The sequence below is a fragment of the Jaculus jaculus genome, chromosome 16 (assembly GCF_020740685.1).
Source record: "Jaculus jaculus isolate mJacJac1 chromosome 16, mJacJac1.mat.Y.cur, whole genome shotgun sequence".
NCBI classification, from domain to species: Eukaryota; Metazoa; Chordata; class Mammalia; order Rodentia; family Dipodidae; genus Jaculus; species Jaculus jaculus.
Genome location: NC_059117.1, coordinates 21,314,362 through 21,338,450, shown reverse-complemented (window position 1 = coordinate 21,338,450; position 24,089 = coordinate 21,314,362). Strand labels below are relative to the sequence as shown.

General features: G+C 40.1%; 1 protein-coding gene across 3 annotated transcripts in view; it reads left to right on the top strand.

Annotated features, from left to right (window-relative positions):
• Cog5 (component of oligomeric golgi complex 5) overlaps nucleotides 1–24,089 on the top strand; it is a 277,027-nt gene that overhangs the window by 66,263 nt on the left and 186,675 nt on the right. The window lies entirely within an intron of this gene.

Genomic DNA, 24,089 nt, shown 5'->3' with positions numbered 1-24,089 from the left:
ATGATTATTTGTTATCAATATTTTATTTCACTTGGCTTTTTCAATTTTTGGCATGGGTACATTTTTTGGTGGATTGTTATTTCTTCAATATATGTAGAAGTAGGCTAATGTGATTGGTGTGGTAAAGGAAAATGTAAATTAGTTATGTGTCCTCGTGGATTGTAAACTAAACATATACATAAAGATATATATTCAATATAATAAACAATGATATTAAATAGAGATAATTTAAAATTACATTTCTGTTCTCAATACTTTTAAGAATATAGTAGTGAGAATACATTTTCTTTAGACTGGACTCTGTGGAGTGGCTGGATTCTATATCATCTTACAGAATCAAAGCACATTGCTGCTGGCTGCATCATCACCTCTTTCTATTATTTTAGCAATGAGATTCTATCGTAAGTTTTTATTTATAATTAGAAATTGTATAATACTTTGAAAAAAAGTATGCATTTTTATAACTTTTTATTGCTCAAGTTTAAACCTATAGGGGAATGGCTGATAAATATGTAAGTTTTGAATTGCATTTCCATGGAAGTATACAGTGCTGTAGAAAAGTTGGTTATAAATTTCTAACATTTTCTGCATAGCTTCTAAATGGGTAGTAAGGTTTTAGAAATACTCAAATTGAAAAATATTGTGCTGCTTATATCTTACGTACTTTGAACATTAGGCCAGAGGATCTTCTTAGAATGCAAGCTATTGTTAAAAGATAGCTGATACACAGAAAATGTTATTGTAGCCTTTTGTTTTTGTTTTGAAGCAGGGTCTCACTCTAACCGAGACTGACTTAGAACTCCCTCTGTAGCCCAGGCTGGCCCCAAACTCATGGCATTCCTCCTACCTCAGCTTCCTGAGTGTTGGAATTAATTGATCTAAGTTATACCATAAAATGGTTCTTAAAACATTCCTTAGCTAATAGCCATGCCTGGCTATTTTAAGCTTAAAACTAAAATCAGGGAAAACTAAAATCAGTTGAGAGCCGTAGTTGGTATACAGCAGCTACTAATATCGTGAAAATGTATATAATGTTTTGTTATCAGCAAACTCAAATATTTGGTTTGGTTAACTGTCAAAACATCTCCATGAAACAGAAGAAACCGAGGCCTGGAGGAATCTGCGGAGTCTAGATAAGTTGTGACAGAGTCAGTGTCAGAGCTCCTGCCGGTAGTGACCCTGTCGCTTTGGAAGATTAAGAAAGAGCATGGACTAAGAGTTGGGCAACTTCAGTTGGTTCATTACTTGTATTAGTTGTATAAGGTAATATAACTTTGTTTCTTTTTTTTTTTTCTTTTGATTTTTTTTGAGGTTGTCTCTCGTTGTAGCCCATACTGACCTGGAATTCACTATGCAGTCTCAGGATGCCCTCGAACTCACAGAAATCCTCCTACAGTACTGGGATTAAAGACATGTGCCACCATACCTGGCTGTTTCCTGTTATAGAAGTATATTTTTATAATTTTCTTATCTTTTTGTGGGTGTTTTTATGTTATAGTCAGATTATTTTGAAATAAAATCTTTTAAAAATATATTTTATTTACTTATTTGAGAGAAAGTAAAAGGGAGAGGGAGAGAAAAAGAGGGAGAGAGGGAGAGAATGGGCTTGCTAGGGCCTCCAGGCACTGCAAACAAACTCCAGATGCATGCGTCCCCTTGTGCATCTGGTTTATGTGGGTTCTGGAGAATCGAACCAGGATCCTTGGACTTTGCAGGCAAATGCCTTAAACACTAAGCCATCTCTGATCCAAATCTGAGTTTTAAAATTATTTTTTTTAAATTTATTTATTTATTAGAGAGAGAGAGACTGAGAGAGTGGATGTGTCAGGGCAAACAAACTTTAGACTCATGTGCCACCATGTGCATCTGGTTTTATGTGAGTACTGAGGAAAATTAAAGCTGAGTCCTTAGACTTCACAGGCTAGTTCCTTAACTGATAAGCCATCTTTAGCCTCAAATCTGAGTTTTATGTAAACAATAATAATAATACAAGGGCTGGAGAGATGGCTTAGTGGTTAAGCGCTTGCCTGTGAAACTTAAGGACTCTGGTTTGAGGCTCGATTCCCCAGGACCCATGTTAGCTAGATGTACAAGGGGGTGCATGCGTCTGGAGTTCGTTTGCAGTGGCTGGAGGCCGTGGGGTGTCCATTCTCTCTCTCTCTCTCTCTCTCTCTGCCTCTTTCTCTCTCTCTCTTTCTCTGTCACTCTCAAATAAATAAATAAAAATAAAAAAAATAATAATAATACAAGAGCTTGGATCTGAAAGTTCCTGTGTATTGCCTATACAAGTCACTTTGGTTAAAGATAGATTGATATCACAAATAGCAGTTTGCTTTTTGTGTTTTATTTGTTTTGTTTTTGAGGCTAGGCTGGCCTCAAATTCATGGCAGTCCTTCTATCTCAGCCCCTTCAGGGTTTATTACCCCTCTCCCCCTCCCCCAGGTAACTTTTCACTATAGCCCAGGCTGACATGGAATTCACTCAGTCTCAGGCCGACCTTGAACTCACAGTGTTCCTCCTACCTCTATCTACCTACTGCTGGGATTAAAGGTTTGTGCCACCATGCCCAGCTAGCAGTAGGTTTTTTTTTTTAATTGAATATGCTACTTAATCTGTTTTTTTTTTAATGGTTAAAACCCACAAATTTGTTTGTTGCTTATATGTTACTTAAATCTTTAGAAGGTATTTTTAAAATTCCCCTGTTTTGAACAAGAATACTAATATCTAAACCACTGGATTGAGAATCAGATTATATTCATAAAATTTTCATATCTAATTACATGTCAGCATTTATAGATTCTTGTTTCCATAGTAACATATTTTTGTACTTGTGCATTTAGTACATGTTGTGTTCATATAAGATACTAAGTTTGAAAAATGCTACAACTAGTGATTTAAACCAAATTATATGTTAAGTAATTTCATAAGTTAATTTTTACTGGGAATACAATACAAATAGAAATACAGTTTGGATTTTCCAGTGATAACGAGGTAGCAAATGTGACTCTAAATCCTAAATACCACTCAATACCATTTTTTCAAAAGCTTTATTTTTCCTGTTAGTTATAAACATTTTAATTGCACATTTCTTTTAATTCCCCAAGTTCAGATATGGAGTCTTTAACTTTTTAAAAACATTTTATTTATTTATTTGCAAGGGGAGGGGAGAGAGAGAGAATATGAGAATGAGAATAGATGTGCCAGAGCCTCTAGCTGCTGCAGATGAACTGCAGATGCACGTGTCACTTTGTGCATGTGACTTTTATGTGGGTACTGAGGAATCAAACCTGGATTGTTAGGTATTGTGGGCAAGCACCTTGTCCATTGAGCAGTATCTCCAGCCCTGATTTTTAACTTTGTACATTGTCTTCTAAAATTTGGACATTTGCAACTGTGAGAGTAATTTGATATATTTTACATTGTATTGTTCCTATTAAGCTTCTGGCTAGTTAAAGCCACTTTATGAAATAATAGAATTGACTATAACTGAAACTACTTGGTAACTCTTTGCAAAGCATACATGCAAAACCAGTTTCTCATTGCAGAAAATCATCTTTTAACCTATTGCTTTCAAAAGAATGCTTTTTCAATGAGTACTTAACATAGTTAACTCTGAACTCTTTCTGACATTGGAGCCCAGGGAAGAAAGGATTATTCTATTTAAAGCCAATTCAGAAATTTCATTTGGCTTCTCAACTTCACATTCCTTCCCAACAAATATTTTTTCAGAGAGAGAGAAACGGACCATCTGCTGAAACCTCCATCAAGTGGGTAGTTGCCACGGTAGTAGAAAGTCAGTAACACTGATGATTCATTGTCTATAAGGGAATAATCGAAGACTAATTATATTGGATAAAGTACATGCATGATAATTGTTTTATCCCATAGGTAGACAGTTCCACATGCTATTCTTCTCCATCCTTCTCTACTAGATCTCATTAGAGCAGTTAAACATGTCATTTACAAGTGTCATGTAAGTTTTCTAATCTGAAGGCTAGACTTTGGACCCTGTGAATAATACTGCTGTTTAACTTCCTTCTATAATACTGCTGTTGGTGCATCTATTTAGGGGTTTTGTCCAAATTACCACTCTACCTCCAGTTTCCTGACTTATTGTTTTTACTGCTTTATATCCCTCTTTTGCATCCTCTATATATTATGAGTTTTAGTTTGAGTTTAGTGGTGCACATGTATAATCTCAGCACTTACGAGGCAGCAGCAATATGATTAAGGCCAAACTCTATGTGGCAAGTTTGAGGCCATCCTGAGCTTCATTAGAACCTATCTCAACAAAACAAAACAAAACAAACTCTAGCAAGAAGAACAACAGGTGGTGTTGAATTTTTAAAATTTCAATATATGTATATATGGTTATGCTCTTTTGTCCCCTCATTCTTGCTCCCAATTTCCTGGGGTCCCTCCTGAGTGGGTTTATGTTATTCACTGTGGGGTCTTGAAGGCCTCAGTCAGTCCCTGTTGGGTAGCATGGGGACAGCGCCTCAAGGTACTCCTACCCACACTAGGGCTCTTAAAATCTTTCTACCCCCTCTTCTGCAATATTCCTTGAGCCGTAGCAGGCCTGTTGGCCGTCTGAGTGTTGAGTTCTCTTTAGCCTGTGGATTTCTGCTTTGATGGGTTTTGATTGATCATTGTTGTGTGTCACCATCGCCTTGGATCTGTTCATCAGGCTAGCAGTAAGAACAGTATTCATGTTGCCACTTTCTTGGCAATTTCTCCTGGGTCTTGGCAGAGGTGGTGGAGGTGGCATGTCCTGTGATGGGCAGTTGGCTATCTTCTTGTCTTATCGGTGGATCTTGGTTCTTCTCAGTTTTCTCTGCCATCTTCCCTTAGTTTGTTTGTTCTCTGGTAGCTGCTGCAGAATGGCATCTAGACCTGGTGCTCAGCACTCAGCCTGTTGATGATTTTAATCAATTATACAAATAGCTGTTTGTGGTTCCCTCATTGGTTTCTTTTTTCTGTTGCTTTTGTTCCTTTGTATAATTTTCTCGTAAGTTATTGTACAGAATCAAGTTCATTTCTGCCTTGTGGATAAGTCAGTTTGATAAAGTAGGTAATATATTTAACAAAGCCATGTCAGGTTCCCTCTTCTACGTTCTGTTGAATGATCTAGCTGAATGAGTGTCTGAGATACAGTGGTTTATTATCAAAACTGGCTAGATACAGAATGCGTTAATCAGAGCCCTTATGTATACCAGTAGAGAATAGGAAGATTCTACTATAGGCTATAGTTACAAGAGATTCAGTAACATCTGTTGTACTGTTGTGGGTCCTTCAGGAGACTAAAAGGGTGCATTGTAAGAGTTAGTAATTTCTGAATATTCTCACTGGTGGCTTTCTGCTAATTATATCCAAAAATACATTTGCGATTACTGCTCCTTCTCATACTTGTTTACCATCCTATTGTTACGACAGTGAATCTATGGATTTGTTTGGGGAAATTTTATATAAACATTTAATTTCATGGACAAAATGTTTATTATTTTTAGGTTATTTTCATATTTTTTTCTAAATATGGGCAATTAATTTTGCTTACAAATAGAGATAGTCTCTGTCTTCCTGAAACCTGTAACATTTATTTCTTTGCTTTATGATATTACCTAGCCCCTCTGGTATTAGATTGAATAGGAGAGTGTTGAATGAAATAAAATGCCATGCACCCTGAGTATCACTGAATATTCTTTTTTTTTTTCCCCAGAGGTAAGGTCTCACTCTGGTCCAGGCTGACCTGGAATTCACTATGTAGTCTCAGGGTGGCCTTGTACTCACCGTGATCCTCCTACCTCTGCCTCCTGAATGCTGGAATTAAAGGCGTGTGCCACCATGCCTGGCTGTTTTTCTTTTTAACTATAAAATATGTCATTTACTTACTGTTCATGTTTCATAAAACATACACACATTCTCTCCCCCCCACCTCTCTCTCTGTCTCTACAGCTGGATGCATTCTAGACTCACTAGTCTTTGTAGGCTGTGAAGAGGCCCTGGATGGAAAGGCTGCTAGTTTTTCTTATATTCCTTATTGGATTTCTTGTTCACTGTAGGGCTTCGTGTTCTGCCACCTCTTGTCGAGGAAATTGACTAGAAGACTATATGCAATGGTCGCAACATTAATGCTCTCTAATGCTGCTTACACATTTCAGTTTGTAACTGAGCAACAGCATCAGAAAGCACTGTGAAATAGCCACACCCACCCATTTTTACTGCCTAATCTTAGAAGTTTCCTTTGGCAGTGACTATATCTTTCAGTCTAGCTTTTACATTTCCCAGTCCACATGCAGTGTCCATTTTCAAGTGGAAAAGTTTGTTTCAGACAGCCCAGGTTGCTACAGTGCTTCACGGGTGTTACCTTGGAGAGGCTGGGCAAAGACAAGACAAAGACAACTGTCCACTGTCAAACTTGCTGCCCATTAAGTCAAGACCCTGCCACAGTCAAGGTCAAAATGTTGATAATCAGTAGTGACCCTGGACCTCATGAATCAGGAATCCATTTCTTTTTTAATTAGAGCTTTCCAGTTATCAGACATTTTGTCAGGAGGCATCTTGGGATGAAGTGGGGAATCCTGGCTCTTGGCTCTGGAGGGTGTGCTGGTATCAGTTCTTCCTTTTGGGCTGCCAGAAACTTGTGAATTGCTCATTTTCTCTGAGGCTAGAAGATGTGGCTTAGCTTTGGGTCCTCCATCTGAGAAATAGCCCTGTCCACTCCTGCTGCCACACCCCTGATTGAACCACACACTGCCTCCAACCATTTCTTTAAAAGTTTTTGTTTTTTGGTTTGTTTTTTAAAATATTTTATTTATTTATTTATTTGAAAGAGAGAGAGAAAGAGGCAGATAGAGAGAATGGGTGCACTGGGGCCTCCAGCCACTGCAAACAAACTCAAGATGCATGGGCCCCCTTGTGCATCTGGCTTACATGGGTCCTGGGGAATCAAACCAGGGAGGCTTTGCAGGCAAATACCTTAACCACTAAGCCATTTCTCCAGCCCTCTGACCATTTCTTAATTGATTCTTGTTCATGGTAGGATTCCATTCTTGTTTATACAGATGTGTTGACACAAAATTATCTACATTCTGCCTCAGGTTTTGGTTAGCTGGCTTGGTAAATTGGTTGGTTGACATGGACATCCCTGAATATTTTTGTTGAATATGATAAGATTGCAAGATCTGACTGGTTTTTATCTGGTCTGTTTCCCAGGATTTTTCTCCCTTGAGAAATGAAGTAATGAATCCCAGACAAAGAGCAGATGAGTAAACTTGCCTCTGCTTGTTATGAAAATGATACATTTCCCGAGCTCACTGTTCTTTAGCTATGTTAGAAACCATTCATGTGGAAAAGAACATCAACCTAGACCCTCTACCGCAGAGCTTGTAGGCCAAGGTGAGCTGTCACTGACGTGATGCTCATGTTATTTACTAGGTCATGGATGATAAAGTCCTTTTTTTTTTGGACCTAGTATCATGTATCTTGTATGCATCCATGAAACAGTAGTGGGCTATCATCATGGCTTATAAGTAGAATGGATAAAATCCCAATTCCCTTACTGTTTTTGAGGTATTTGGTGACAAGGATTTGATATTGAAAAAGATAAACAGAGCTTTTTACAAAGGAAAGGACAGGACTCCAGTGGGTTCGTTGAGCATATGAGGCGCAGAGAAGCAAATACTGTTAAGGTGGTGGGCCAGTAGTCCGTTAAGTCTCCTCCTGCCCTACCTGTTGATGGTTTTCTTCAGACTAACAGTAAAAGATGAAGCTAAACGAAGATGCTGGAATGGTGCTTTGGTTGTTGCTCATTCTCTAGGCTGGAAAGAAAAGAATAATGTTATTACATCAGTGTGGCAGCAAACCTGAGCCCTAGGCAAAAGGCAGCGCAGTGGTAGCTGTTGCATCAGGGGCTTGAAATTGAATATAAATGCAAAGATTGGCTTTTGGTACAGAGAGCTGCTTTTTGTGTCTGTGCTCTGGGGTCGTCTCACCCTTTTACTCTAACCTTAGCTGCTCATGATAAAGCAAGTATGGTGGGAAACCTCAAGCCTGGGAAAGAATGAAGACTTTTCTATCTACGAAGGTTAAAGATACCAAAGATACCTGTCAATATCCTGCAGGTTTTGTGTGGGAAAAGTTCAGTAGGAGGCAAGGGAGGCTGAAGACACTCAGGACAGGAGTTCTTGCTTCCTTTGCTAAATGTATAGTTAGTATTGATGTTTTGATATTCAAATGATATGGATATTTGCATATTTAAAGGAGATTCTCCCACTCACGGGTTGCTACTTGTAGAGAGATAATCCAGCCAAAACAATGTGTTACCTCAAAAGGGAAGAATGGAAGTCACAGCTGAAGTCCTAGGCTGCTAGAGAAAGAACATCAGCTATTTTCCAGTACAGCAGTGCCACCTGCCTGATTCAGCTACCAAATGCACCTTTTTCTTTGCTTATTTTCTTGTTCTGGGTCTTGAACCTAGGACCTCGCACATACTGGGCAAGCAATCTAATACTTAGTTATGAGCTATAACCACCACCACTTCTTTCTAGATGGTCTTCCTTGTTGCTCAGGCTGGCCTCTAACTCTGTCAAAACCAGCTGAAGGTCTCAATGTTTTGTTTGTGTATTTTAGTGCTCAGAATGAACCCAGGGATTGCTACAATACTAGGCAAGTGCTCTGTAACCAAACACCTCCCATCAAGTGCAAGTGCATGGGTGTATAAACTTGGATGTGTATTTACCTATTGCTAAGCCCTTGTTAAGCTGGATTCTCTGACCTGTCAGTACCTTGTGACTGGCATAACTTGGCTAACTTGGGCTTCATGGTTAACAAGGAGAATGCCCATTGTCATTAACGAAATGGAGCTAGTTTGTTTAAAGACATTGCTGGCTTGTCCTAGTCATTTTGGGCTTTGCATTAATGGTGCTACTACTTTTGGAGAAAAGCATCTCTCACGTTACCACCTGAGACAGAGCCCCTGGTTTACTGCGGTGTTCCCTTCACGCTGCGTGCTGTGGCTACCTGGGCTTGACGCGTCAGCTGCGCGGAGAGCTGCGGCCACTGAGCAGTGAGTGGTTGGTCGCCAGTGCTGCATTCTTACAGCTCTAAGCAAGGTTTCCCTTGACTGGCCTTGTTATACATACATGTATTTGCATGTGTGTTTAATGCACATGTATATATCTCTTGCATGCATGTGTGGAGAATGTTGAGTGTCCCTTTTCCATTACTGATCTGTTTCCTTGAAATGGAGTCTCTTCACTGATTTTAGAGCTTGCAGTTTTTGTAAGCCTCAGTGATTCTGTGGTCCTGCTCCCTGAATGACTGGCATTACACCCATGTATGGATGGCTATGTCCATTTGTTCATGTGCATGTGGAGAATCAAACTAAGGTGGTCTTAGGCCCCCATGGGACTTATTCTTACACAGGAAGTGTTCTTAATTGCTGGGCCATGCCTACATCCTTGTTATATATCTTTTAAAATTGATTCTTGGCCTGTTGCCAATAGCCTAACCTTCAGGTCTGCCCTTTAGAAGGCTGATAAATTACAATTATTTCTTTGGAACTTTTAACTATGCAAACAAATTGTCATTGCCAGTAAGATAGTCTGGCACATGAAACCTGTATTTTTCAGATTGCCATTTTTACCTGGATCCATTATGATCCCTGATGCAGCAGCATATTCAAGCAATAGACTGGGCAGATACTGTGTCCTGATTTTTGGAAATGGGGACTTTTAGTGTCCCTACTAGCTTCCACTTGTAAAGATGGATTCCCTTTTCATGACACCAGGGCTGCAGAAATTTTCTACTAGCTGTAGTGGGTTTTCAGTTGTGTTCGGAGTAACTGAGTATTAAAGTTGATGGAAAGGGTCCAAGATAGGAATTCTGCTTTTCTCTCAGTGCTGCTGTCCTCCTCCTCAAAGCCTGCACCATAGAGGTGCTTCGTTGGGCCTTTCACTGTGCATTGTCTTTTCTGTAGATGTCTAATGAGGTCTGGGAAGAAGAGCTTGCAGATGGGTGTAATGTCCTTGGGCTTACACGGAACTCCATGGATTCTTACTACCACACCACCCAGCCGTTAGTAATTCATTAGGAGTTTTAGCAAAATTACTTTTCCTGGAGTCTGATGTTGACATCCCCAGATACCCAGGTGCTCCTACCCCGTGTGTTTTTCAAGGCAGATGTCTTTCTTTAGAGTTGGCTTGTTTGCTCTGTAATCTCTGCTGTCCATTGAGTTACAGGAAGGTTCATATTTGTAGATTGTTTTTCTCTTGTTCTTTTTATTATCAGAGTGAGAGCTATGTTCTTTCTGGCTCTTTTCGCCTCATGTGGGATCCAGAACAGTACTTGCTGAAATCTTGTTTAGCATTGCATGGAATCGGTAGATGTGTTGGAGAACATTCATATTTATGTTAAGTCTTCTGGTCATAAACATGTTATATCTCTCCTTTTACTTAGGTTATCTTTAATTTCTTACATTAAATATTTTAGTTTCCAGACAGTGCTGGACTCCTAACATTTTTATACTTTATAAATGGGCTTTGACCTGTATTAGAAAAGTATATTAGATTTAAAATTATTTTTTCTCGTAGTTCCTGTGATTTTCTTCATTTAATCTGCAGTGTGACAGACTTTACAACTATTTTTTTTTCCTGCATTGAGGGCCAAATCCAGGGCCTTCTGCATATGCTGTACTGATGTTTTTACATTTTTAATTTTTTTTCTTGTCCTTTTTTTTTTTTTTTTTTTTGCAGGATCTTGCTTTAGCCCAGGCTGACCAGGAATTCAATATGTAGTCTCAGACTGCCCTCAAATTCATGGTGATCCTCCTACCCCTGCCTCCCAAGGGCTAGGATTAAAGGCATGCACCACCTGGCATTTATGAGTTAAATACCACTTGTATATGGTTAGCCTTAAATCTTCCACCTTGTATTTGTTCTGTTTATCACAAGTATTCCTTGTTTTCCCCCCATTTCCTGTGCTTTCTTTTGGATTAGGTTGGATTTCTTTCCCCCAGAAATGTGCATGTGTGTTTATGCTTCTTTGAGATGTATCCTCTCATTGCACCTGGAGCTGCCAGGTGTTTTCCTTTTGGTTAGACTGGCTGACCAGCTAGTCTTAGCAGTTTTCCAATCCCTGTTCCCCACATGACTGCATTAACAGGCAAGTGTGGCCATGCCCAGCTGTTGACATGGGTGCTGGATGATCGAACTGGGGGAATCAGGCCGTCTTAGGCATTCGTGCTTACATGGCAAGCGCTCTTAGCTGCTGAGCCATTTCCCTTGCCCTGCATTAGGTAGTTTTTACTATTTCCTTGAGCTCTGCTCTCAGCCTCATAGCTGCATCTTTTAGTTTTCTTATTTTGGTGGTGGTTTAAAGTCATGTAGTTCTTTCAAGTGCCATATAATGTTATGTATGTATTGGAACAGCATTACAACATAATGTCTACTGGCCCATTATATCTTTTATGATGATTCTTTTTCTTATGTTACATGAATTTTAGGGTTTCACTGATATTTTTGGACCTGTGTTTTTGTTGTGGTTATTACTGCTAATACTATTGGCTATTTTAAAAATTAAATAAAAATATTCCATTTTATCTTCAAAAAAATTTTTTTTGAGGTAGGGTCTTGCTCTAGCTAGGATGACCTGGAATTCACTATGTAGTCTCAGGGTGGCCTTGAACTCACAGTGTTCCTCCTATCTCGGCCTCCTGAGTGCTGGGATTAAAGGCATGTACCACCCTGGCTTCAGTTTATTTATTTATTTTTAATTAATTAATTAATTAATTTATTTATTTATTTGAGAGTGACAGACAGAGAGGCGTGGGGGGGGGGGAGAGAGAGGGAGGGAGGGAGGGAGGGAGGGAGGGAGGGAGGGAGGGAGGCAGGGAGGGGGAGGGAATGAATGGGCATGCCAGGGCCTCCAGCCACTGCAAACGAACTCCAGACGTATGTGCCCCCTTGTGCATCTGGCTAACGTGGGTCCTGGGGAATCAAGCCTCAAACCAGGGTCCTTAGGCTTCACAGGCAAGCGCTTAACCGCTAAGCCATCTTTCCGGCCCCAGTTTATTTTTTTAATCACATGCTTTTGACTTCTTTCTGGGCCCATCTTGCCATATGTTTTAGGTTCTTTTTATTATCTTGCATGGCATTGAGACTTCGTTAGGTAATTTTACCTGCTTTGGTTCCAGGTTTGTGAACTTTTTCTTTCATAGGGTTTATTTATTGTGTTGCTCTCCTTTTGGAGATTTTCTCAGTTTAGATATTGTATTTTTCAGGTCAAGAAGTTTATTTGATTTTTTTTTTTTTAAGGTAGGGTTTCACTCTAGGTCAGGCTGACCTGGAATTCACTCTTTAGTCTCAGGGTGGCCACAATGATTCCCCTAGCCCTGTCTCCTGAGTACTAGGATTAAAGGTATGCACCACCATGCCCAGCTATTTGATCCATTTTTTTAAGTCACAATTTCTTTATGTGTTCATGTTTTTCTTTAATCTGGTGGTGAGATAGTTGTAATAGTTGTTTTAATATCTTCTGCTTCCATCATCTTTTTGTATCTTGATATTTATGATAATTGTTTATTTATTTGAGAGAGAGAAAGAAAGGCAGAGGGAGAGAGAAAGAGAGAGAATGGGTGCACCAGGGCCTTTAGCCAATGCAAACAAACTCCACATGCGTGTGCCCCCTTGTGTGCATGTTTGACATTGTGTGCTTGCATCACTGTGCGCCTGCCTTACATGATACATGGAGATTTGAACATGTGTTCTTAGGCTTTGCAGACAAGCGTTTCAACCACTAACCCATCTCTCCAGCCCTTGTGGTAATTTTTTACTGGACAATTGATTATATCTGGCCTTGAATTATCTTTTCTCTTCATTATCATACTTTGTTATGCCAGCCTAGTATTGTGGCTCTGCTTGCTCATATTGGACCTGTCTTTAAGCAACACGGCAAACACCTAGACGAAAAACCTTACCAAGACTATTTTAGCCTTACTTACACTGACGGCCCCTGTGTTCTTGGCCATGTTGGCTTTCCAAGCTGGAATATTTTTCAGTACTCTGAATTGGAGAGTTTGCCAGTTTGTTGGCTTTCTGTTTGTGGTTCCTTAGCTGGCCTTTTTGAATCTCACTGCATGCATTTAAAACTCTATGTGCCTTTGAACATAAATTTATAGAAATTTACAAAACTATTTCTTTGCTTGTCTTAAAAAATAATTTCCTGCAAAATGACCTATATAAATTTTCTGGAAGGTTCTTTGTTTAGATTTCTTTTTCGGCTATACTGGCCATAGAATTATATCTTTCTCAGCTTTCCATAACTCACATTTTATCTCTTCAACTCATGGAATCCATTGTATTCTACGGGAACTTTTCTCTCACATGATAAGGGAAAATATGTTTAGCAGAAGCCCAGGCTAATCATAAAACCCATTTCATTTGCTTTATAAGATCACATCCTTGACACATATTATGCACACCTAGAATCCCAGTGCTTGGAAGGCAGGAGGAGCAGGAGCTGGAAGTCAGCCTGGTATGAATGAGACTGTGTCTCAAAACACAGACAGACAGATCACAGTCCTGCATTGTGTGATGTCCAGTATCTGAAAACAGCAGTTTCATTTGCTTTGTTCCACATTCTAGTTGCTAAGAGAAGTCTCAAACAGTTACTCAATGAGGCTGGAAACAGAAGTTCCAAATCTGTTTTTCAAACTTAATTATCTTGGATCTTCTTTTAGCAATTAATTATGAGCTACCTCATGGCATCCCTCAAACTGCTACCTTCAGATATGTGTTCAGCTTATTAAAATATAATTGTTGTTTTCCTTCTCATGTCTTACTTCTTATGTTAGTGCCTAATAATGAGCTTATACTGTATGTCATATAACTTAGGTTCATGATGTTTAAAAATCTGTTCTGGATAATTATCATCTTTGACTATTTTAATTCTTTTTTTCCTTTAGAAGAAAAGATCACACAGCTATACAGATTTATGCCTTTTCAAATTTATTTCTTATTGCTGCCTTACAGGTGATATTCTATAGATCAGAAGTTAGCAAGCTGAAAGGCCAGATAACACATATTATCTATGGGACATCCATTGTCTGTATCACATTCTTATTCAGCCATTTAAAAATGTAATAGTCAGGCTGTAGGGATGGCTTAGCGGTTAAGGCATTTGCCTGCATAGTCAAAGGACCCAGGTTCAATTCCCCAGGACCCACATAAGCCAGATGCAGAAGGTAGAACATGCATCTGGAGTTTATTTGCAGTGGGTGGAGGCCCTAATGCACCTATTCTCTTTCTTTCTCTCTCTTTCTCTCTCCCTCTCCCTCTTTCTCTGTTAAATAAATAAATAAAAATAAAATATATTTTAAAAAATAAAAATGTAATAGTCATGCTTGCCCGAGGGCTCATTTTGTCCCACTGGAATTTGTAGACCAGCATCACTGTCCTGCTCTCCTTTTTACTCTTTAAATCTTTTACTTTGTTTCCTTGTTTATTATAGAGCCATACGTAACCTGGGCTTACTTGGAACTCCCTGTAACCCAGGCTAATCTCAAACTCATAGCTATCCTCCTCTCTCATCCTCTCATGTGCTGGGATTAAAGCCACCACCTCCAGCTTCCCCACTCTCATTTTTACGAGACTGTACCTCTTTGTGAACAAAACAAGGTCTGAATGTTATCAACTTGTATTTTCATTTAGTTTCTTTTTTTACTTTTATTTTTGTGTTTTGCAAGGCAGAGTCTCGCTGAATTATTCACTCTGTAGTCACAGGGCACCCTTGAACTCACAGTGATCCTCCTACCTCCACCTCCAGAGTGCTAGGATTAAAGGTGTGTGCCACCACACCTGGCTTGTTTTTGTTTTGAGATGCTGTGTAGCCCAGGCTAGCCTGGAGCAGGTGATAGTCCTTTTGCCTTTGCTGAGTGCTGAGATGACAGATGTGAGCTCTGGTGCCTGATGCTTCCTATGAGTTTCCTATGAGACCATATTAGTGGCCTTAGCTGAGCCCCTCTCTCTGATAGATGCATACCCTTTCATTTATGTCTGAACCTAGTCTGTGGATTCCTGCCTGCTTTTGCGCTCTGGCAAGTTCATTCATACTTTGCTCCGTTTTGCTGTATATGTATGTGTTATCCTCCTGACTCCAACAGTTCTACTCTATCATAATGTGTATGGAGTGCTTAGTGTTCTTGCTGATTTAAATTTGGTATTTATGCCACCCCAAACTGTTGTTTTTCAGAAGAAAGCAAAACCACCAGAAGTGTATCTGAAGTAATTTCAGTGGAGTTGAAATTGCAAGTAGAAAAAAGTGGTCTTTAAACTGCAATAATGTACATAGGTGTCAGGTGTGTTATGATGCACACTCAGTTCTGTGGTGGTCTTGGATCTGCTTTGCTTTTTTATAATGCTCCATAACATACAAAAACTAAGAATTAGAGCATCTCAAATAAACATGTTCTGTAGTAGGAAGGAAACAGCATTCTAAAAGGCAAAATATCAAGAACAGATTTTTCCTCTTCATTTTAGGAATCAGATTAGATCGAGGCACAGTGTGTTGCAGGCATCACCTCACAAACCTGCCAACGCGTGTCCTTTCTGAGCTTCAGCACAGCTGCCGTCCTCACCACTCTGCCTGCCTCCTCTCCTTGGTAGTAGTTTATTTGATGTTTTTGCTTGTGTCCGAGAATCAAAAGCAAAAATGAATTGAAAGTGATAAATAAATAAATGCAAAAGAATCTCATGTTCATTTTTCTCATGATTACGGGTTTAAAAACGTATCAAGTTGTGATCTTTATTAAGCATCATTTTTATACTTAGAAACATGAAAGGCAATAGATCTGTCATATATAGATGAGTCTATTTATATACATGGAAGCATGCATAGAAGACCTAAAGAATAAGATTACTTATGAAAATAAAGATAAGGAAAAACTACATGTTCTTACAAAAATTTGTTCCATTCTTTTTTTTTTTTTTTAATCTGTAGCACAGTTATTCCTCCCCCGCTCCCCACACAACAGATTTGTAATATAAGAATAGAATCATGGTGCAGCCTGTAACTCCCTGAGGTAAAACACACAGTACTAAATTTCCATCTGTAGATTTCAGTTTTCATATTTCATGTCATTTTCTGAGTCAAATTCATACTCAAAATCATTTTAAGCTTTCAAGGACTGAATTTATGTTCGGTTCTTCTCTTAAGTGGTTCTGTCATATACCACTTGCTTTATTCAGTAGTTGGACTAGACATTTTGTTAGGCACAGTTATTCCCTTTTGCTGTCTATATGATTTGGCAGTTACATTGTGTGTCCTTATTTGATTAGTTTAAAAATGGTCATTTACTCTCTCCTTGCTCGAGTCAGAATCTTGCTATGTATCCTTGGAATGCACATTGTAGACCAGGCTGGCCTCAGAGATGTAACAATATGGCTGTCTCTGCTTTCAGAGTTCTTGGATTATAGGATGTGTCACCAAACCCAGCTGCTTACTCTTGACTTTTCTGTTCCTTCCTATTTTTTAAAAATATATTTTATTTATTTATTTATTTGAGAGAGAGAAAGGCAGAGAGAGAGAAAGAGAGAGGGAGAGAATAGGTGTGCCAGGGCCTGCAGCCAATGCAAACGAATTCCAGATGAATGCACCCCCTTGTGCATCTGACTTATGTGGGTCCTGGAGAATGGAACTGGGATCCTTTGTCTTTGCAGGCAAACACCTTAACCACTAAGCCATCTCTCCAGCCCTTCCTTCCTATTTTCTGATGAACTTACAATACCATTATTAATGAGTATTTTATTTTAGTAAATTTCTATCACAGTGATCCTCCTACCTCTGCCTCCCTAGTGCTGGGATTAAAGGCATGTGCCACCACACCCAGCATAAAACTGTTTTTAAATTGTATGTTTTAGATATATATCTGTAACACAAAAAAGCAAGATGATATGAATGGCCTGGAAGAATTAGTAATACAACAATATGACATTTTTAAATGCATGCTTGGTATTGCACTTGCATTTGAGAATACTCAGCCCCAAATAAAGATCATCATAGCTATGTGGCTTACTTAAATATGTTGGATCAAAGTGAACTCCTATATTGGTAGATTCAAAATTTGTGACATGTTTTCCCCTCTTTTTGAACATGTGGTATAATAACAATATTTTTAAAATAAAATTTTATTTATTTGAGAGAGAGAGAGAGAGAGCGAGAGAGAGAATGGGTGCACCAGGGCTTCCAGTGACTGCAAATGAATTCCAGACGCATGCACCACCTTGTGCATCTTGCTTATGGGGGTCCTGGGGAATCGAACTGAGGTCCTTTGGCTTTACAGGCAAATACCTTAACTGCTAAGCCATCTCTCCAGCCCCAATAATAATATTTTAGATAAGTTAAGAGTACAGTTGTTAGGCTGGGTAGAAGGACCCAGGTTTGATTCCCTAGGACCCACATAAAACCAGATGCACAAGATGGTGCATACATTTGGAGCTAGAAGCCCTGGCATACCCATTCTCTCTCTTTTTTCTCTCCCCCTCTGTCAGATAAATTTTTATTTTATTTTATTTTTGTTTTTGTTTTTCAAAGGAGGGGCTCACTTTTGCCTAGACTGACCTGGAATTCACTATGTAGTCTCAGGGTGGCCTTGAACTCATGGTGATTCTCCTACCTCTACCTCCCACATGCTGGGGTTAAAGGCATGTGCCACCATGCCCGGCTAATAAACTTTTTAAAAAAGTTGAAAAGTTTATCATTTGTATTTATCATGTTTTTATGACTGTGTGAAGTTTAGCTGATTGTGTCACTTGTAATTCTTACTCACTTTGTGTTATAGAGATATGACTGCTATCCTGATGTTATTACTATTTTTTTTGTTTTTTTTTTCTTTGTAGCAGGGTCTCACTCTAGCTAGTGCAGACTGGCTTTGAATTGATGGTGATCCTCCTTCCTCACCTAGAGTGCTAGGGTCAAAGGCATGCACTCAGCTCCGAGTTATTATTTTAAATGATAGAAAAGTCACTGTAGGAATGTCCAGATGGTTTATTAAACATTTAACAAATATTTAGTACATTCTCTGTGTCACATAGAGTGTTAGACACTGGGGAAACAATGACAGATAATGAGCTCATAGTTCAGTCAGACTAACAAATATTATCCTGATGATCTGGATAGGAGAGTGAGAACAGTGCTAAGGGTCATGTGTAAGATTCTGTGAAGTGACATAAGGAGACGTAGGAAGGAAACAAGCTGAGATGTGAATGATATTCTGGAATTATGCTGGTTAAGGCGATAGGTACTGGTCCAAATTTGTGAGTGTGCCAGAGAGCTCTGGGGTGGGAAATGAAAAGGAGAGAAGGGCAGAGAATTGTTGAGAGATTGGCCAGTTAGTTAATGGCCATGGGAAGTCAGGTTAGAGGTTTCAGATGTTACGGTAGAACAATGAGCTAAAGAGAGTAATGATTAGATTTGCCTTGTAGGCAGGTTACTCTGGTAGCAGTGTCAAATGGATTGGAATATTGGAAGCATGATTAGAGAAAGGGAAGCCCAGTATACTAGGCACTGGCGGATAGTGGAAAGCTTGAGGGAATAGTATTGAGAATGAAACGGAGTCTGGGTTCATTTTAAGGCAATACAAACAGGTTTGGTGAGAGAAATAGGACTGACCTGGAAAATTAAGTGGTTAGTAGGATTGCTCCCTGAGCTCCAGCTCTTACGAGAAAGGTTTTTAAAAAATATTTTATTTTATTATTTACTTACTAATTTTATTTATTTATTTATTTATTTATTTATTTATTTATTTATTTATTTATTTATTTTGAGGTAGGGTTTTTTTGTCTAGCCCAGGCTGACCTGGAATTCACTATGTAGTTTCAGGCTGGCCTCAAACTCACAGTGATCCTCCTACCTCTGCCTCCCGAGTGCTGGGATTAAAGGCGTGTACCACCACACCCAGCTTATTTTATTTATTTATTATTTAAAGAGAGACAGGAAGAGAGGCAGATAGAATGAGCTTTCCAGGGCCTCTACCCACTGGAAATGAACTCCAGACGCATCTTCCACTTGTGTGCATCTGGCTTATGCGGATACTAGAGAATCAAAACTGGGTCCTTAGGCTTCGTAGGCAAACAGTTTAACTGTTAAGCCACCTCTGTAGTCTGAGAAACATTTTTAGAAAAATATTTGTTTATTTGCAAGCTAAGAGAGGGAGAGAAAGAGTGAGGGAGGAAGGGAAGAAGGGAAGGAGAATGAGTGTGCCAGGGCCTCTAGATGCTGCAAATGAACTCCAGATATTTGTGCACCTGCCTTTGTGTGGGTACTGAGGAAATTGAACCTGGGTCATGAGGCTTCATAGGCAAGTGCCTTAACTGCTAAGCCATCTCTCCAGCCCTGAGAAATGTTTTCCTTTAATTATTTATTTTCAAACAGAGGGAGAGAATGAGAAAGAAAGGGAATAAGCATGCTACTGCAGATGAACTCTAGATGCATGCACCACTTAGTGCATCTGGCTTCATGTGGGTTCTGGGGAATAAGACCCAGGCCATTAGGCTTTGCATGCGACATTAACCACTGAACCCTGCCTCCAGCCTGAGAAATGGTTTCAGAAGGGGTGATTATTAGCCAATAAAGGATTTGTTTTAGATTCTAGCAGTCAGCCCTTAAAAAAAAAAAAAAAAAACTTTTATTTTATTTGTTAGAGAGAGAGAGAGGGGGACAGATAGAGAGAAATGGGCATGCCAGGGCCTTCAGTTGCTGCAATTGAACTCCAGATGTATTTTCCATCTTGTACATCTGGCTTATGTGGGTCCTGGGGAAATGAGCTTTGCACCTTAATCACTGCCATCTCTCCAGCCCAGCCCTTAAAAAAAAATATTATTTTTATTTATTTGAGAGCAACAGACGGAGAGAAAGAGGCAGAGAGAGGGAGAGAGAATGGGCACTACAGGGCCTCCAGCCACTGCAAATAACTCCAGATGCATGTGCCACTTTGTGTATCTGGCTTATGTGGGTCCTGGGGAACAAAGCCTTGAACTGGGGTTCTTAGGCTTACAGGCAAGGGTTTAACCACTAAGCCATCTCTCCAGCCCCCACTTTTTAAAATTAAGAATATATTTTGTATGAATACATCTTGTGTTTGTACCATGTTTTCCCTCCTTCCTGCCCCCATTCTGAAGGGGGCCCTCCTCAGTAGTGTTACTGGTATTCCCCATGGGGTTGTGGGTTATGTGTTATGAGAGCAACAGTCAGTTATTGGGGGAAGACAGTGCCTCTAGGCATGATGTCCCAACCTGGGATTCTTACAGTATTTCTGCCCCCCTCTTCCACAAAATTCCCTGAGCCTTGGTGGGTGTGGTGGTTTGATTCAGCTGCTCCCCTCCCCCATAAACTTAGGTGTTCTGAATACTAGGTTACCAGCTGATGGAGATTTGGGAATTAATACTTCTTGGAAGCAGTGTATTGTTGGGGGTGGCTTATGGGTATTACAGCCAATTTCCCCTTTGCCAGTGTTTGGGTACACTCTCCTGTTGCTGTTGTCCACATTATGTTGGCCAAGGGGTGATGTTCACCCACTGCCCAGGCCATCATTTTCCTCTGCCATCATGGAGCTTCCTCTTGAATCTGTGAGCCAAAATAAATCCTTTTTTTATTTCCCCCCAAATCTGCTGTTGTTGGGTGCCAGCAGTGCGAACCTGACTGCAATAGTAAAGTTGGTACCAAGAGTAGCATTGCTGCTAGACACCTGATTGTGTGGGTTTGGCCTTTTGGACCCAATTTTCAAGAGCAATGTGGGAGGACTTGAACCTTGGCCTAAGAGACACCTTGCAGAACTGTAAGTACAGCTTGGTGGACTATTCTGGTCAGAGTCAAAAGACCTGAATGCAGTAAGAACTATGGACTGTGAGGTTTCACTTGAAGGTGAGAAAGACCTTTGCCAGGACTGGGCTAGAAGCAGTTTGTGTAAGAGGCTTGCTGTTATGCCCATGTCCTGAGAATTTATACAGGGTTGCATTGCATAGAAATGGACATGTGTGAGCAGAGGGATATGGCAGAGAAAGAAATCTTTAGGCCAAAACTGCTGCCTGTTTAGGTGCAACTATATGAGAGATTACAACCATTGATATTTGGCCATCTGAACTACATGGAGACAGTAGAAAGAATACAATCTTTTGAAGTGGCATGAATGCTCAAGGAGTGTCCTATTCTTCAAAGTCTGCTTTATTCCCCCCTAGATTACCAAATTGGCACTCTTGTCTGGTATTGTGGAGTATAAGCAATGCAGGAAAGAGAGGGTCATTGAGTTTTCAATGAGTTCTTTTTTTTTTTTTAAATTTTGAGGTAGGGTCTCACTCTAGCCTAGGCTGACCTGGAATATTCACTATGGAGTCTCAGGGTGGCCTCAAACTCACAGTGATCCTCCTACCTCTGCCTACCAAGTGCTGGGAGCCACCACGCATGGCTTAGAGGTATTGTGTTTTGAAAACAACCATGGGCAGTGTGAAGCAGGTTTGCTGGATGCCTGCATGGAGACCCGATGGAGATAATGAGGATGAACCATAGGTTGCAGAGGAGACCAGTTTTGCTGCAGGGACCTTGAGATGGCTACGAAGGAAAGCTGCCAGCCTCGGATGAAGTTCTCTAGGGCTGTGAGTAGCCTAACTGGTGGGGTGGATTGGAACTCCAGAGTCTTGTTGCTGCTTAGAGTTATCGGACTTGGAGATTTGTTACTGACTAGAGTTGTTGGACTTGGAGCTACAGAGTTTGATGTTTGCCCTGTTTAAATCTTGTATTGGTTGAATATTTCTTTGCTATGTCCAGTGCCATCTTTTGCAGTGTGAATGTATATTCTGTGCCATTATGGCTTTTGGGGGGAATTTTTTTGGTATTATGGCTCAGTTAAAACATCTTGGACTATGGGGATGTTTGAACATCATTGGGATTGATAAAAACTATGGGGACTTTTAAAGTTGGACTGAGTGCATTGCATTTTACATCATGGATGGTTATCAGTTTATCGGGGTCAGGGACAGAATGTAGTGGTTTGATTCAGGTGTCCCCCATAAACTTATGTGTTCTGAATGCTAGGTTTCCAGCAGATGGAGATTTGGAAATTAACACCTCTTGGAGGCAGTGTGTTGTTGAAGGTGGGCTTATGGGTATTATAGCCAGTTTCCTCATTCCAGTGTTTGGCACCCTCTCCTGTTGCTATGGTCCACCTTATGTTGGCCAGGGGGTGATGTCCACCCTCTGCTCATGCCTTCCTTTTTCTCTGCCATCATGGAGCTTCCCCTTCAGTCTCTAAGCCAAAATAGATCCTTTTTTCCCAAAAGCTGCCCTTGGTCTGCCAGCAATGCGAACTTGACTGCAACAGTGGGGATGTTTTATGTCTACTCCATTGATGAGCTCTTAGGAGCTCTAGATTTCTGCTTTGGTATGTGTTGATTATCCTCAGTATCTGTCTCCTGCACCCTGACACTGCTTGTCAGCCTCACCATGGAAGCAGCACTCTTGATCCTGTCCCCATTTTCTCTGTGGTTTCGCTTGAGCCTTGGCTGAGATGTGAGGAGTAGTTTATCTCCTTGGGTCTCTCTATGTTCTGGAAAACAAACAAACAGGAAAAAAAACAGATTCTCCAAAGGAGAGTAAAGTCAGCATAGATTTAATTGAATATGCATTATTAATTAAAGAGTTAGATAGGTATATTCACTCTTTTAGTCAAAGACTAGTGGGAGCAGAGCATAATCTTTATCTCCATAGGATTCTGACCTGGTTCCCACTTCCAGATATGGGTTCCTTTTCACTGACTGGATCTTTTAACCAATAAGAAAGCTATTAGTTACCCACCAAGGCTGTGTGCCACCATTGCACTGGTGTGTACCTCTTGTCGGGCTGGTTGTTGATGAGTAGTGTCAACCCCCTGCTTGCTTACACCATTGTTGGCCACTTTCCCCCAGTGGTTCATGTAGCACTTTCCAGTACTAGACAGGTTAATTGGAGAATGGCTGTATTCTGGATTCCAGCAAGGTCTCTGTGTTCTGCGCCAGCAGCATATGATATCTTCAGCAAGAGGCTCTTACCTTTTACCTCAGGCAGGTAATCCAGTGCTTTCACTGTAGCTTCTCTTGTTTTGGGGACCTCATAGGTCTTTGCAATCAACAGCTCAATGTGAGTAGCACCTATTCCTGGTACTGTGAGTTATAGGTCTGAGCCAAAGGTTTTTAAGGCTAGGCTTCATCCCACCCTTTCCAGGGCCCTTCTTTTTGGGCATTCTCCTGTACTCCTTTTGAGGGTTCAATGCTTTTTAGCCTACCTTCAAGGAGAAAGGTTTCTATGGTACCAGTTCATTTTGGTTTACGATTAGGGATGTTGAACATTTTCTTTTTTAAAAAATATTTTATTTTTATTTATTTCTTTATTTGACAGGGAAAGGGGGAGAGAGAGAGAGCATATGGGCACACGAGGGCCTACAGCCATTGCAGATGAACTCCAGATGCGTGCGCCCCCTTGTGTATCTGGGTAACGTGGGTCCTGGGGAATTGAACCTGGGTCTTCTGGCTTTGTAGGCAAATGTCTTAACTACTAAGACATTCCTCCAGCCCCTGTTGAGCATTTTCTTAAGTGTGTGTTAACCATTTATATTTCTTCCTCTGAGAACTCCCTGTTCAGTTCTCTAACCCCTGATTTGATTGGGTTCTTTACTTTTTTTATTGTTCATTTATTTATTTATTTTAGGTCTTTATAGATTCTAGATAATAGGCCTCTGTCAGTGGTATAGCTGGTGAAAATTTTCTCCCATGGTCTATGCAAAAGCTTCTTAGATTTATGGGAGCCCATTTGTTGAAAGATTTACTGGGCCACTGGGGTATTGTTCAGGAAGTCCTTCCCCACTCCTATATTGTAGAGAGTTCCTCCTATTTTTTTTATTTCAGCAGTTGAAGAGTTTCAGGTGTTATATTGAGGGCTTTAATCCATGTGGAGTTGATTTTTGTGTATGGTGAGATGAGTGAGTCTAGTTTAGTTTTTCTACATGTGGTTATTAAATCTGTCTAGCCTCATTTGTGGAAGATGCTATCTTTTCTCAAGTCTGTGTTATT